This window comes from Choloepus didactylus, chromosome 3, assembly GCF_015220235.1.
Source record: "Choloepus didactylus isolate mChoDid1 chromosome 3, mChoDid1.pri, whole genome shotgun sequence".
Lineage (NCBI taxonomy): Eukaryota > Metazoa > Chordata > Mammalia > Pilosa > Megalonychidae > Choloepus > Choloepus didactylus.
Window position 1 is genome coordinate 127557623 of NC_051309.1, and position 13682 is coordinate 127571304.

Here is a 13682-nt window from a genome sequence, read left to right on the forward strand (position 1 = left end):
TGTAGAACAAATCTTTCATACTGTAATTCAGGTATTATTGTTCTTATGTAAATGGGGATTCATAGCTTAGAAGTAAAATCCAAGATACATCTAAGGTCCTGTAATACATATATTCAGAATCTTAAATTTCATAAATTTAATAAAGCTTCTTTTGTTATTTTTGTCCACAACAAAAGAGTAATATAGGAGTTCAGCTTACAAACAATTCTAAATTTCAGTAGCAATGGTCTACTGGTAATTGAAAGAATAGTTTTGTAGCACAGATGAATGTTCAGACTTAAAAATGTAGATGTTGTATTTTCTTAACCCTTCTGTTGCCATTAAAGCTCTCTGTTCACCATTATATGAAATGAAACTTGTCAAAGAAAGATATATAAATGTGTGTAGCAGCAGACAGGTGAGATGCTTGGAGTTTAGTTGACCTTTGAAACTTACATTAAACTACTTAGAAAAAATATCTAACTGAAAGAACCATATTCCCTTCCCTTTAGAAATAAAAACAAGTTGAAAGAGAGAAGCAAAATGGGAAACATGGAGATGGTGCAAGGATGTGAATGATGTACACATTCCCAAAATTTCCAGGATAGGGCAGATCTTTTAATTTGAATTGTATGAATGCTTTAAGCATTGGAAATGCCAATTTTTAATATAAGCACATAATTATATTCTGAGTCTGGCTGCAGGCCAAAATCGTAGGTGTGATCTTTCAGGTCCAACCATCAGCAATTACTAAGGCATTATTTGGCAGCGTTCATGGGGAAAGCTGCCCTCTACACACAAGCAGTCTGGTGCATGGTCTGGAAGGAGTTCCAGTCAAGGCTGGCCATGCCCTTACAAATATCTGCATTCCTATCCCAACACTTGCATGGAGAGGCCTCCTTATTGAGGGCTCATCAGCTGAGACTCTTTCCAAGACCCTGGGCCAAGATCTCCTCTTCAGGTGCCCTTGAAGACACTTTTCTTTCTTCTGACCATTATTCAGTCCTTTTCCACTCCTAGCCCTTCTTCTCTCCCTCCCCTGACCCCTGGTCCATAAAACAGCAGGAGTCTGCTATCTGTGCCTCTCTCTGAAGTGAGATGATCCCCCATTCTACTGATACATCTGACCCTCACTCGGTGCCTTCCATGGGGGAAAGAGGAACATGGGCTGCCAGCACCTTCTTTCTGGCTTGTTGTCATAACTGACCACCTCAACACCTGGTGGCTCAGCAACTGCTACCCCAGCTCTTGACATATTTCATTTCCAATTTCTTTTTATTTTGTTTGTTTGCTTATACTACTCTTACTTTCTATTGCTATACATAAAAACAAATTGATTGCATTTTGTAAATAAAAATCTTCAACCCTCATTGTTCATTCCTTCAATTATTTTTATTAAAATTATTACTAAAAGCAACTGATCAAAAATATATTAAATACCTACTCTGGTCAAGGCCTCAAAATGTAGTCACAGAAAAGAACATTAGCCAGATATTTATACTGAAGGTCCGCAGTATAGTAAACTCTTTCCTCTAGATGTTAGTTACATATTTATATCAGTTGAGTTAGCAAAATATATACCAGCTAGTTTTTTTAGAGGGCAAATGTAGGTATGGGGAGATTGCCAGGATATGAAGAATTGAGTCCTCAGCTGGTAATTTCTGGTTCTTCTGCTGACCCAGTGATGCAATTTTGAGACCAAAATGACCTTGCTCATTTCCGCATTGCCAGAAGCTAGAACTACATAAAGTTGGTATTTGACAAATGATTTGTTTTCTGTTGTTGTTTTTATCAAAATGAATGAAAAAATTTGGTGTGGTCTATAAAAAAAAATCTAACTACATGATCTACTAAAGAAATTTCTACTCTAGGAACAAGAGTGACCTAGTCAGGGACTATGTTTTATAAATTATACTTCCTGGGAGTTTGAAAAGGCATATATAATGTGGACGGAGAAATAAACCCGCTACTTTTGTGAAACCATTGCTTGAGAAGATAGCATTACACTATCCATGAAGGAGTGAATCTTGAAGGTGAGAAACTTCCTTTATCACCCTGTCTCCGAGGAATTACTAGCTGCAAGGAAGCTACAGAGGAAACTGAAGTGCTGAAGGAAATGCATTTTATGTCAAGGAAAGAAAACACTAACCAGTAAGTTAGCTGTCATAAAAGCTAGAGTCTAAGTAAACATTTAACTGAAAAAATCAAGTATATTCATACAGAAGTGTGCCTGAGTGGTGAAAAATCCAACCAGTATGCCTTGGATTAATCAAGATAACAGTCACCATGAACAATCTCATCCTTCTGATTTATTAGCATTTCTATAGCACAGCAAGACCTATTTAAGTACTTTTACCACAAGTGGTGTATTTAAAATTAGTAATAATCCCTACTCAGTTGTCCTACTTTTATAATAATTAATATATACTTTAAGAAAAGGAAAAGATACACTTTTTTCAGATTGCTTAGCATTATGAGTTTAACAAAAAAGATGAAACTATCCTCTTTAGTAAGCTCAAAAGTAAATATAAATGAGTTTTCAATTTAATCAGATATATGCAATTACTAGGAAAAAGAATGCTGGAAAATAAAAAACATGTAATCACAAGAGAATATGGGAAAAGCCTTAATTGTTCACTCTCAAGGCATTTTTTAAACTTAATAATCTCAGCACACCTCTGAAGTTTTTATTGTTTCCAAGTTTATATTCTATTTTCCTTACACTTAAGTGCATGACTAGAAATCCTTCTAGGAGTGTTGACATTTTCCATTACCGTAAGTTGTCAAATTTTCTGTATAAACACTTGAATAGTTTTTCAAAATTGATATTCTGGAATACCAAGAAAGCAATATTCTTGAGATTGTCTTAGGAATAATGTGACAACATTTCAGGTAGACAATTCAATGGACTTTCAATTTATGATTTAGAACTCAAATTAAGATTTATTATCTGTTGATGGGTAAAATGAAAATCGTCCTACCTGAAGGACACAAAATGCTTAAACAAAATAGCAATATATAGACGGAACTTGTCATTCCAATGGATGACTCAGTGAAAACTGTTTATAAAATAAATTGGAATCTAAATATGCAGTCCAAGCATAGATGGTTCATTATTGAAAAAGCAACTCTCTACTACTGTGCAAGACATACATAGATTTCATCCATTTGCAATAATATAATACTGAGAGCAAAGTAATACAAACACATTCCAGCAGAGATCCCAGGACTGGATGTGAATTGATTAGACACTATTTAGACACTGTCCATCATGACCTCAAAGCTCTACTGCTGCCTAGATAAATGAGCAATAGCATCTACATTGACAAGAAAATTCTTGACATTCTACCCAGTCATCACTATCCTTATTTAACACTTTATGTGATAACATGAGTGACAGAGAGACAGAGGGATGCTGTCTTCTCCCTTTCATGCCTCTATTTTCCACTTAAATTTGTTGGCCTCTTTTCACCTAGTTCTCTTAAATTATTAGGGGTACTTTTGAGGGAAAGCAAAACACATTGATGGAATTACTTTCGCACATTTAACATACTTCATAAAGCAGCAATGAAGTGTATCTTAATTTTCAGTTGAGAGCTTTTTTCCCTTAAATAAACAGCAATGCCACAAATGGAAGTTTTTTTTTTTTTCATTTTTTTTTAACTTCATTTATCAAAAAATTAAAACAAAATAATTTCAAACAAAACAAAACAAAGGAATAAAGAAAACAAATATCCTAAAATAAGTGCAATGCTTCCAATACGCTCCTACCATACTCCAAGATAATTAACGAACCATAAAAAAATTTCTTAATAGAGTTTAGAGGCTTTTCATTGCAACAAGAATATATGATTTATTTTGAGATCCTGGGGTATCAGGTATTCTTATAGGATTTTTCATTTCCTCATTGTGCAATTTAGAGCAGATCTTCATAATCTCTCATTTCTACAAAAGTAAAATGGAGAACATTGTTTAAACATTGATGTGACAAAATCCCTTGTTACAAAACAATGCTCATTGAATAAGAACTGGCTGAAATCCTATAGATTTTTAAGGAATCTCTGTGAAGTTGCAGAGACCACTGAAGTCTGAAAACAATTATGGAATGTTCATATTTTTAAGATACGGTGACTATGCTTAAAACTGTAAACCTTTGTTGCATACTAAAATAAACAGAAAAAATATCAATTAGCAAAACCTCATATCATAAAACTGGGTAAAAATCAGCTTGACTTCTTAAAGAGGCATCAATCTTCTTGTCTGTCCTATTAATAAATGAGGCAAAAAAGAATGAAATAAAACTGTATAATATATTCAACATGCTGCTGAAATGTAAGACAGAATGTTCATGGCTGGACTATTCTTTCTCCCTCTTCCTGTCTTCTGTATGATATAGCATTCTTTCCAGACTTAATGCCACACTCACCTCCATGAATCCTTCCTGCCATTATGAGGCATCTTCTCAAGGCTTCAAGCATTTTTGCGATTCATATCATATTGTCATAAGATTTTACACCCTGTAAGATATATTAGATAGATATACAAATGTATACACACATATACATACATATATTTACACTCTCCAAACCAACTTTTAAAGCCCTATATCATCTCTTGTAATTCTAGTCTAGAATTCTACATACACAGATGTGCAATAAACATATGTGATATAACAGACACATCCAAGAGAAGTGATAGATGTAATCTATTTTATTAAAGCTTTATGCTTTAGGATTTATGCAATAGGATTATGAATACTGAATCTTTATTAATTTACTTTTTCTTAGTTGCTAGGGTATTAGAATACCTAGATGGAGAGAACAGAATTGTGAAACTGTAACACATAGCATCCTTTGAAATTTGTTCTGTAGCTACTTGTTAAATTGTAATTTGAAAGCTATTAACTTTTTGTATATGTTATATTTCACAATAAGAAAATAATGAAACTATGGTACTATGACTTAAAACAACTTGGGAAATTTTCTATATAACTATTTGTTAACTCATACTTTGAAAGATATTACCTTTCTGTATATATATTATTTTTCACAATAAGGAAATAACTGAAACTGGAAATGTAACCTATAATATTCTCTGAAATTTGTTCTCTAACTACTTGTTAAATGGCACTTGGAAAGTTATCACTTCTATGTGTATGTGTTATATTCTACAATAAAACAAATGATAAAAAAGCTTTATGCTTTTTGACACATAAACCCAAAGGAAAATGAAATTCAAACAAGAGGAAAGGAGTTATTTACAATAGAGAATATTTTATCTGAAATTAATTTCCTGAGAAGAGAGCCATATGTGTATAAAAATCTATACCATGTACAATCAGGTTGGCAATTTTCTCCAAACTCATAGTTAATGTAATATACACCACAACCTGTAAAAATTACACAAGTTGGAAAAATTGAAATAACTGTACAAAGATTAGCATACTCTCTTAATATCTTGTTTTGAGATTGTAAGCATTGTAACTGGTAATCTGTCATCTGTTGATCTTTATGGTAGGATAGATTTTCATTGAAATAGCTGTCATCCCATTAAGTGTCAAAAATAGGACAGGAAAGTAAATTATCTTACAAGTTCCATCATAAATCTAGTCTACGAATATTTGCTTAGAAGCAAACAATTTGCTATCCATATAAAAATAAACAGTATGTGGAAACTCAAACATGTAAGAATTTTCTAAGCAATTAAAAAAAAAAACAGAGGCAGTGTAAAAACTAATTAAATTTGAGTAAAACTAACACGTTTCCCCTCCACAAGTGTCCTTCACAGATTGTTGTTTGGCTGTCAGATATTAAGAGGATCACTGTAAAATCAATGAAGAATAGTTGAGAGACAGTAAACTGATATGGTTATAGGCTGACATTTTTTAAGGACTTGCACTTTTGAGAATCCTAGCCAGCTAACCATTTCCACTCATTGGAAAGTGACTGGCAACTGAGAATTGAAAGAACTGAGGGTCAGCTCATGTGAAAAGGGAGCAGAATCAAAATCTGTTACTAGTAGTATTGTAATGACATTCTCCAAAAATGTTAATGGTGGGCAACTCTTTGTTGAACTTCTACTGTATTTTTCTTTTTTCCATGTTTGTAGGTTTTTCCAACCCAGAGGAAGAATATAACTTTTTTATGATCAGAAAATGAACTCGCAATATTATAAACAATCTCTATTGAGAAAGCCAAGATGGAGAGCAGATGGACATTAGTAGATCTTAAGAGGAAGTGAGGCATCTCAGTGAAGTTTATCATAATGCTGCAAATTGACTTAGACATCAGGTACTGTTTGAAAAACTAAGACAAATATATCAGATATGTCTAAAAAGTAGAAGCAAACCTTAGGGACACCAAGATGATAAGAGAGAGCAGTGTAACCATCTGATTGCATATCTCAGTTAAGTAGCATATGACTGAAACTTGGAATGGGGTAGAATCTGTGATGCTCTGATAAAATAAAAAAACCTTTAGCTACAAATAACCTTCCATGGTGATGGATGGATCATCTCTCATATTTGTGCCAAAGCCTGTCATTCCACTAGGAGAAAAATGAATCATTCCAGTTCTCATGCTACAGTGAATCTATCCTGTGTGAGTGACTTTTTAATGGCTAACACATCAAATTTCAGATTCCAGCAAAGTGGAATATAAAGACCTGTATAAAATTATACCTAGTTTCCAATATTGATGCAGTCATTTATTTACTAGGAAACTGTTGTTCAAATGCTAAGCTTTTAACTACTTTGCCCTAGTGTTTCTTATCAGAGTCCCAATTTTTGAAAAAGCCATAATAAAGAAAATTTATCTGAAGAAGGTTTGAGAAATTAGAAAGCCAAAGCAAAAAGAGACAGACAACAACTTTCAGCTGTATTTAATCCCATCAGTCACTGGGAAACAATAAAAAGAATCTTATTATTACCGTGCTTTGTATTATTGTCACTTGTAGTGCTTATGGAATCAAGCCTAGCTTACACAGACAAGATTTGGTAAATATATTTTCTTTTATAATACTATTCCTGAATATACGATGGAAACATCACTTATTTGAAAATAAAGGTATAAAGCAAAACTGACGTAAAACTTTCCAGGTAGATTTTACAGCAATCACCAAAGCTCAATATCCAGAATAAAAATACCCAATTTAAACACTGGAAAAAGTTTTATAAATTGTTAGTGAAAGTTATATTCAAGTAGAAGAAAAAAATAATTCCTGCGAATCTCTTAGAAATTGAGAGTAGAGTGGAATTGAATAGTAATAATAATAATAATATAGCACAATGAAAAGAATTAATTTATCCCATTGTGAATTTTATATGAGCTGATTTGTCTACTTCATTTCATTTTAGTTGGCATAAATGAATAAATCTTCTTAGTCCTAAGCATTGGAATTCAAAGTGGTCTTTTCCACCAATATCCCTCTCTGAGACTCAAAAGGAACCCTCCCACTATTGTCATATTTACAGATACACATAAAATTATTTTTGTTACCATGCAATTGAGCTGACATTTTAAATACTGAGTTAGCTTTTGGAGTTTCTTATTAAAATGTATTTAGTAATAGATGGTTTAGGTATAAAGATTGTATTTGTCTTCATATTTCAGAGGCTGTGCAAAATTTGTTGTGTCATTACCAAAGAATTTCCAAGTTGCCAAAAGAACCAAAGCTATAAAATCAATTGAAAAGTGTGAGTAAACATTCCTCCAGCCAATGATCTTAAATATTTTGAATTCAGAACTGTAATGTAGGAGGCATATTGGTGTGTTCTATTGAAGGATGTAAGAATTTATCCATAGCTTCATTTTGCTAAGATGTAATGTAAGAAGAACACTGCTCAAATAGAATGACTCAATCACACCTTTTCTTTACTGTAGAAGCTTTGATCTGACTGGGGTATAATTGAGCCCATCACCAGACGCCACAATTGAGTGAACTAATGATATCATAGAAGTTGTCATAATGACTTATTCTTGTGTTGCTTTTAGGTCTGGTTTCTTTACTTTTTTTTTCTTTTTGACATTTTTTAAATTGAATTACCAAAATTGGTATTTTGTTTTATCAAAGATTTGACAAATCCACTTTTTATTTTACTCTATGAAATATTGAATGTGGTAGAAAAATGGATAAGGCATAGTATCCCTTAGGAAGGAGTAATTTAGATAAATGACAAATTGAGTCAATTTAAAAGAAGTTATATTTAGGTCACAAAATCTATCTTTCACAAATTTATAACTTGGCCCAAAGAGATGGCAAAGTTAGTGCAATAGTCATTAAAGCCAAATTGGGGATCAATAATCACTTCTGACTCAGCATACTTGATTCTTTTTAAATTTTAAAGCAATGCCATCACTTACAAAAAATTCATTGCCAAGCTCATAAATCAGATCTCAAAATAAAATATCTGCAAAGATTTTCAGGGAATGTTTATAAAATTTATATTTAAAGAAGCAAAAGTAGATAAAAATCAAATATATGTATACACTAAAATTAATGACATGTATGCAAAATCAGAAAGGAAAAACTAAACTTTTATATTATTTCATATTTTTCTGTTTCACAAATAAAATAAGATGACTTTTAAGGAAACTAATGACTTACTAAATGTCAACCCAACACCAGTTTGCAAGTCCACTGAAGTAATTAAATCTGTTTGTCTAGAAAAAAAAATGCATTTTACTAGTTAAGTTGAGGAGCTTTATATTTCATTCTCCTCTGAGTTCTAAAGAAATAAAAGTAAATTGACTGTGGTTCAGTACCTATTAGTTACCTGTTATGTGATAGATGGTGGCAAGAGTACATAATTACCTGATTCCATCAGAATTTAGAAAGAAATGGATAGGCTAGGTTAATATCCACTTAAGTAACTGATATAAATCATAAAGTCATGGATGTGAATTAGATTTTAATTTCTGATTGGCAAGGTTCTCTTTTCAGTTTTTTTGTTTTAAATGCTGCAATTAGTGAAAGAAAAACACTCAGCCAAAGCACCGTTAAATCTTCTACTCATTCAAATACACATTTTGTAATTGTTTGTGAACCTGATACAGCATAAGAAAAAATGAACCCTTCTCCAGAACATTTTTTCTTTTTGTATTTAGAAAGATGCTTTGATTTGCCGAGGATTTAGTATTATGATTGCTTCATTAGGTCTTTTGTTTTTAGAAAGCAGAGTTAATAAAGTAATATGAATATTTTTAAGTTGAGAAACTGAGGTGTAGAACAGCTGTAATTTTCTAAATATTAGCTTTTGAGTTGCTAATCAATATTCTAGCCGCAAATCAATTTGAAAACAATTATTAAGCATCATCTTGTAGGGTGTGGAGGACATGAGCAGTTGTTCCAAATCAGCATGTCTGTATGGCTATCTTAAGGTCTCTAAAAATAGATTTTTGTTTGTGTGCATGTTAAAGTCTCTCCTCAAATGCAATGTAACAAAAAATTCACTATTCTGTAAAAATTTTATTGAGCTCACATCAAAATCAATTAAAATTCACAATTTTCAAGTAAACAAGTCAATGAATGTTTTAAAGATGTATACACTTAAGTTTAACAGTCACCCTGATCAAGATATAGAAAACATTTCATCACATCAAAATGTCTCCTCATGGCCTTTACCTGTGGGCTTACATTATTCTGACTTCTATCACCATATAATAGTGATTTGTCCTTGAGATTAATTTAAGTTTGTATATAACAAGATATATTTTTATCTGGTTCCTTCTACTCAACATACTGTAAGAGTCATGCAAGTTGTTCTTTATATATGTATTTTTAAAATGTTTTATGCAATAATATTTTATGTATATACCACAATTTAGTTAACCATTCTCTTTATGGATATTTGGATTGTTTCCAGTTTATCGCTATTAAAAGTGTAGCTGCTTCGAACGTGATTTTACTTATCTTTGATAGACAAATATCTTGATTTAATGTAGGTATACAATCAGAAGTGTAATTCCTGGCTTACAGGGTGAGAAAATGCTAAGTTTTAGTAGAAACTACCAACGAGATTTCCAAAGTGGTTTTTACCAATTTATGTTCCCTCCAGCAAACCACAATAGTTCCAGTGGCACCATATCCAGGCTAAAACTTCAAACTGTCAACTTTAAAAAATTTTATGCATTCTGAAATGTGTAGTAATATTGCACGGTGATTTTAATTTTAATTTCACCAATGAGTAATGATATTGAGAATGGTATTTAATGTTCATTGGTCATTTAGATATACTCTTTAGTTAAGCATCTTTTCAAGACTTTTGTCCAGTTTAGGAATTTAGTGTTTGTGGCAGTTCTTTACAGATTATGGATATTAAACCTTTCACATATAAAAATTTTAATTATTTTCATCCAGTCTGTGACTTGTCTATTTGCTTCTGAAGACTATGTTTTAATGAATGGAAGTTCCTAATTGTAATAAAGTCCAATTCATCACTTTTTAAGTCTAGTACTCTTTATGATCTGTATGACATATTTTGTACTATTAAATGTGATAAAGATACAGTCTATGCTTACTTCTATAGTCTTTATTGTATAAAATTTCATGTTTGTGTCTGTAATTCATTTAAAATTAACTTAGTGAATTATATGAGGTAGGGATCAATTTTGCTCCTACAAATTTTATTAAAATGACATTTCTTCCCCCAAATGAATTCAGTGTCTCTTTCGCCATATATCAAGTGAAAATGAATGAGTCTTTCTATTTGTTCCATTTGTCATTTCATGTTTGCTTAACTTAATTACTAGGACTTTAAAATAAAACTTGAAATTTGATAGTATAAGTACTCCAACATCATACCTCTTCAAATTTACATTACCTATTCTAACTCTTTTCATTTCTGTGTGAATTCTAGGTTTTTGCAGTCTGTAGATTTTTGGAAGAAAATACCTGTGAAACCATTTTGGCTTTAAGGTTTTTGTGTGTGTGTGTGTGTGGGTGGGTGAGGGTGATTTTGTAATTACATATTTAATATCCTTAAAAATATAAGAATATTCATTTTTCTATTTTTTCTCAGGATAGGATGGTAATTTATTTATCATTTCTATTTTAAAAGTACTTGAAATTTGATTTGTATTGTATTCAATTAATATATTAATTTGGGTAAACATTAACAATACAGAATGTAGATCTTAATATAGAATCTTTTAATCAGTGAACATGGTATATATCAACATTTTTATGCCTTCTTTTATCTTTCTTAGATATGTTTAGTGGTTTTAAATGTAGATACTCTGTTATGCCTCCTTACTGGAGATTTATTTATTTATATTCAATAATTTTGGTGCTATTAAAAATGGCATTTTTATGTTTGTTTCTATTTTTTTGCTCATATATAACAATATACTTGGCTCTGAATATTAACTCTAGTGACCTTGCAAAATTGTCTTCTAAATTCTGATAATATCTTTGTAGAATTTTTTAAAACAGCATCATTTGTAAATAAGGACAGTTTTAACCATTCCTTTCCAATTTTATACCTTTTTCTTTTCTTGTGTTATTGACTGACAGTGATTTCTAGTACAATATTTCCTTCTGACTTCAGAAGATGTGCTTTATTATTTCATGATTGACCTCAATATTGTCTGTAGTATTTTTTAAGCATAGATAGATGATTGCTAGATAGATGGATAGATAGATAAGTGCAATTGTAGATAAATAGAGATAGAGATTGAGATAAAAATAGAGATGAGCTAGAGATATGAAAATCATTATGTGAAGGTAGTCTCTATTACTTATCACTGGGAATTTTTATCACGTATGGATGTTGAATTTTCTAAAATACATTTTTGGCTTCTATTGAGTTAATTACATGTTTCATTTCATCTGCTCCAATTTGAAAAAAAAATAGCTATCATCTTTTATGTAGGTGAGTCTGTAACTGGCTGTATTATAGTACACTAATATAGGTTCTTCTAATATATTATATATTTAAAAATATCTAGGATCATTATTACACAAAGAGTAAAAAACAAGACTACAGAGAAAATCCAGAACTTATGTAAATAGCTAGAAACAAAGCCCAGAAATTTTTTGCATCATAGTATTTAGTTTAAATTCTAAAAGAATTTTGCTAATTTTATGGTGTAATTTCAGAGGATTCTTTGGATCAGAGGAACTTTGGAAATTGAAATAACAATAATGAGGATAATGATATAATGTAACATTTATTAAGCACTTCAACATGCCAAATGTTTACTAAATATTTTACACAAATCATATAGTTAACAGTCTCAAAAGTCCTATGAGTAGATATGCATGAGGAAACAGTCAAAGAAAACCTTCTTAACTTATTTAAAGTCTCAAAGCTAGTAAGTGGTGGAATTGCGTGTTATCATAAACACCATTCTCTACTACTTATCTGCCGTGGTTATAACTTGTATAAACAAACAGCAGCAGAGCTGGAAAGGAGTGCTTTCTGGATTGACGCATATCTTAGCCAATTAATTCCTCATGGTGGAAGTATTTATGTTTCTCTTATATCAGTTCCTCAGGAAAAAAAGGGAGTGGATGAGAAATCAGTTGGCTGTAAAAGAATAGTGGCATTCCAAAACTTACAATAGTAGAAAAGGATCCATTAGATTTAAGGATGTTGGTTAGACGGAATTTAGCACAAGTATTACTCTGGGAACTAAGGGTGTGTTAAGGTTATTAATGATTCCACTAGATATATGTTCCCCAATAGATAAAGCACTCAATTGATGGTTTGGAAGACAAGGAAATCAATCAAAACCTCAGATAATATATATACACCCACCCACCCACATATATCACAAGTATATATCCATACACATACTTGTATATAAATACACACATAATTTTTTTATATTGCTCAAATTAATATTTGAGCCAAAGAGCTATTTGGTAGTCAAATAATTGTAGGACTTCTAACCTGCCCATAGTGATGTCTTATGAATACATAAGCAGGTATGTGAAAGATTACATAAGACCCTTAGTATACTCTGTGAAAAACTTTCTTATTTGATGCATAATTTGATTTTTGGGAATAGTCCAGTCTTTTTATAATTAAATTTGATGATTACAGGAAAAGTTCTGGAGTAGTGTTACCCCTTTTAGTCAAAAAGAATGATGGAATTAAGGCCAGTAGACTGATATTGAAAGCCTCTCAGTAATGTCTTAGAGGTAGCTGCACTTTTAAAATAACTCTGCAGTCTCTAATTCAATTATGCTAAAATACAAAACCCAGTTTTCAAATATATATAGTTATTATATTATTATTATATTTGGTTGCATTTACTTGTGGTAATGTCTCAACTTGCATTATACTAGTTCTATTTTATGATTTTTTTTATTGCATAGTATATAGTATTTTATTTCATCAATTCTTTGGATTCTATGTGGTAACCTTTCAAAAACTTTTTAGAATAATTTTTATAAAACCATTTACTGAATTTAGATATAACCCCACAGAGTTCTGTATCATTAATTTTCATTATAATGAATTGCAAGATCCTATCTGATTAGCATAGCTTTCTAAAGCACAATTCAGATAAAAATAGAACAAAGAGTTCTTGACATTTTCACATGGCTTTTTTATTCATTTTCCAGTCATTTATAAAAAAATACAATATTAATTATAGTCTTTAAATATATATATATATATTATTCTTGGAGACGGTATGTATAGATGAATTTAAAAGTATGCTACTTGTTTTAGGAAAATTTTTGGCATGTATTGAAAT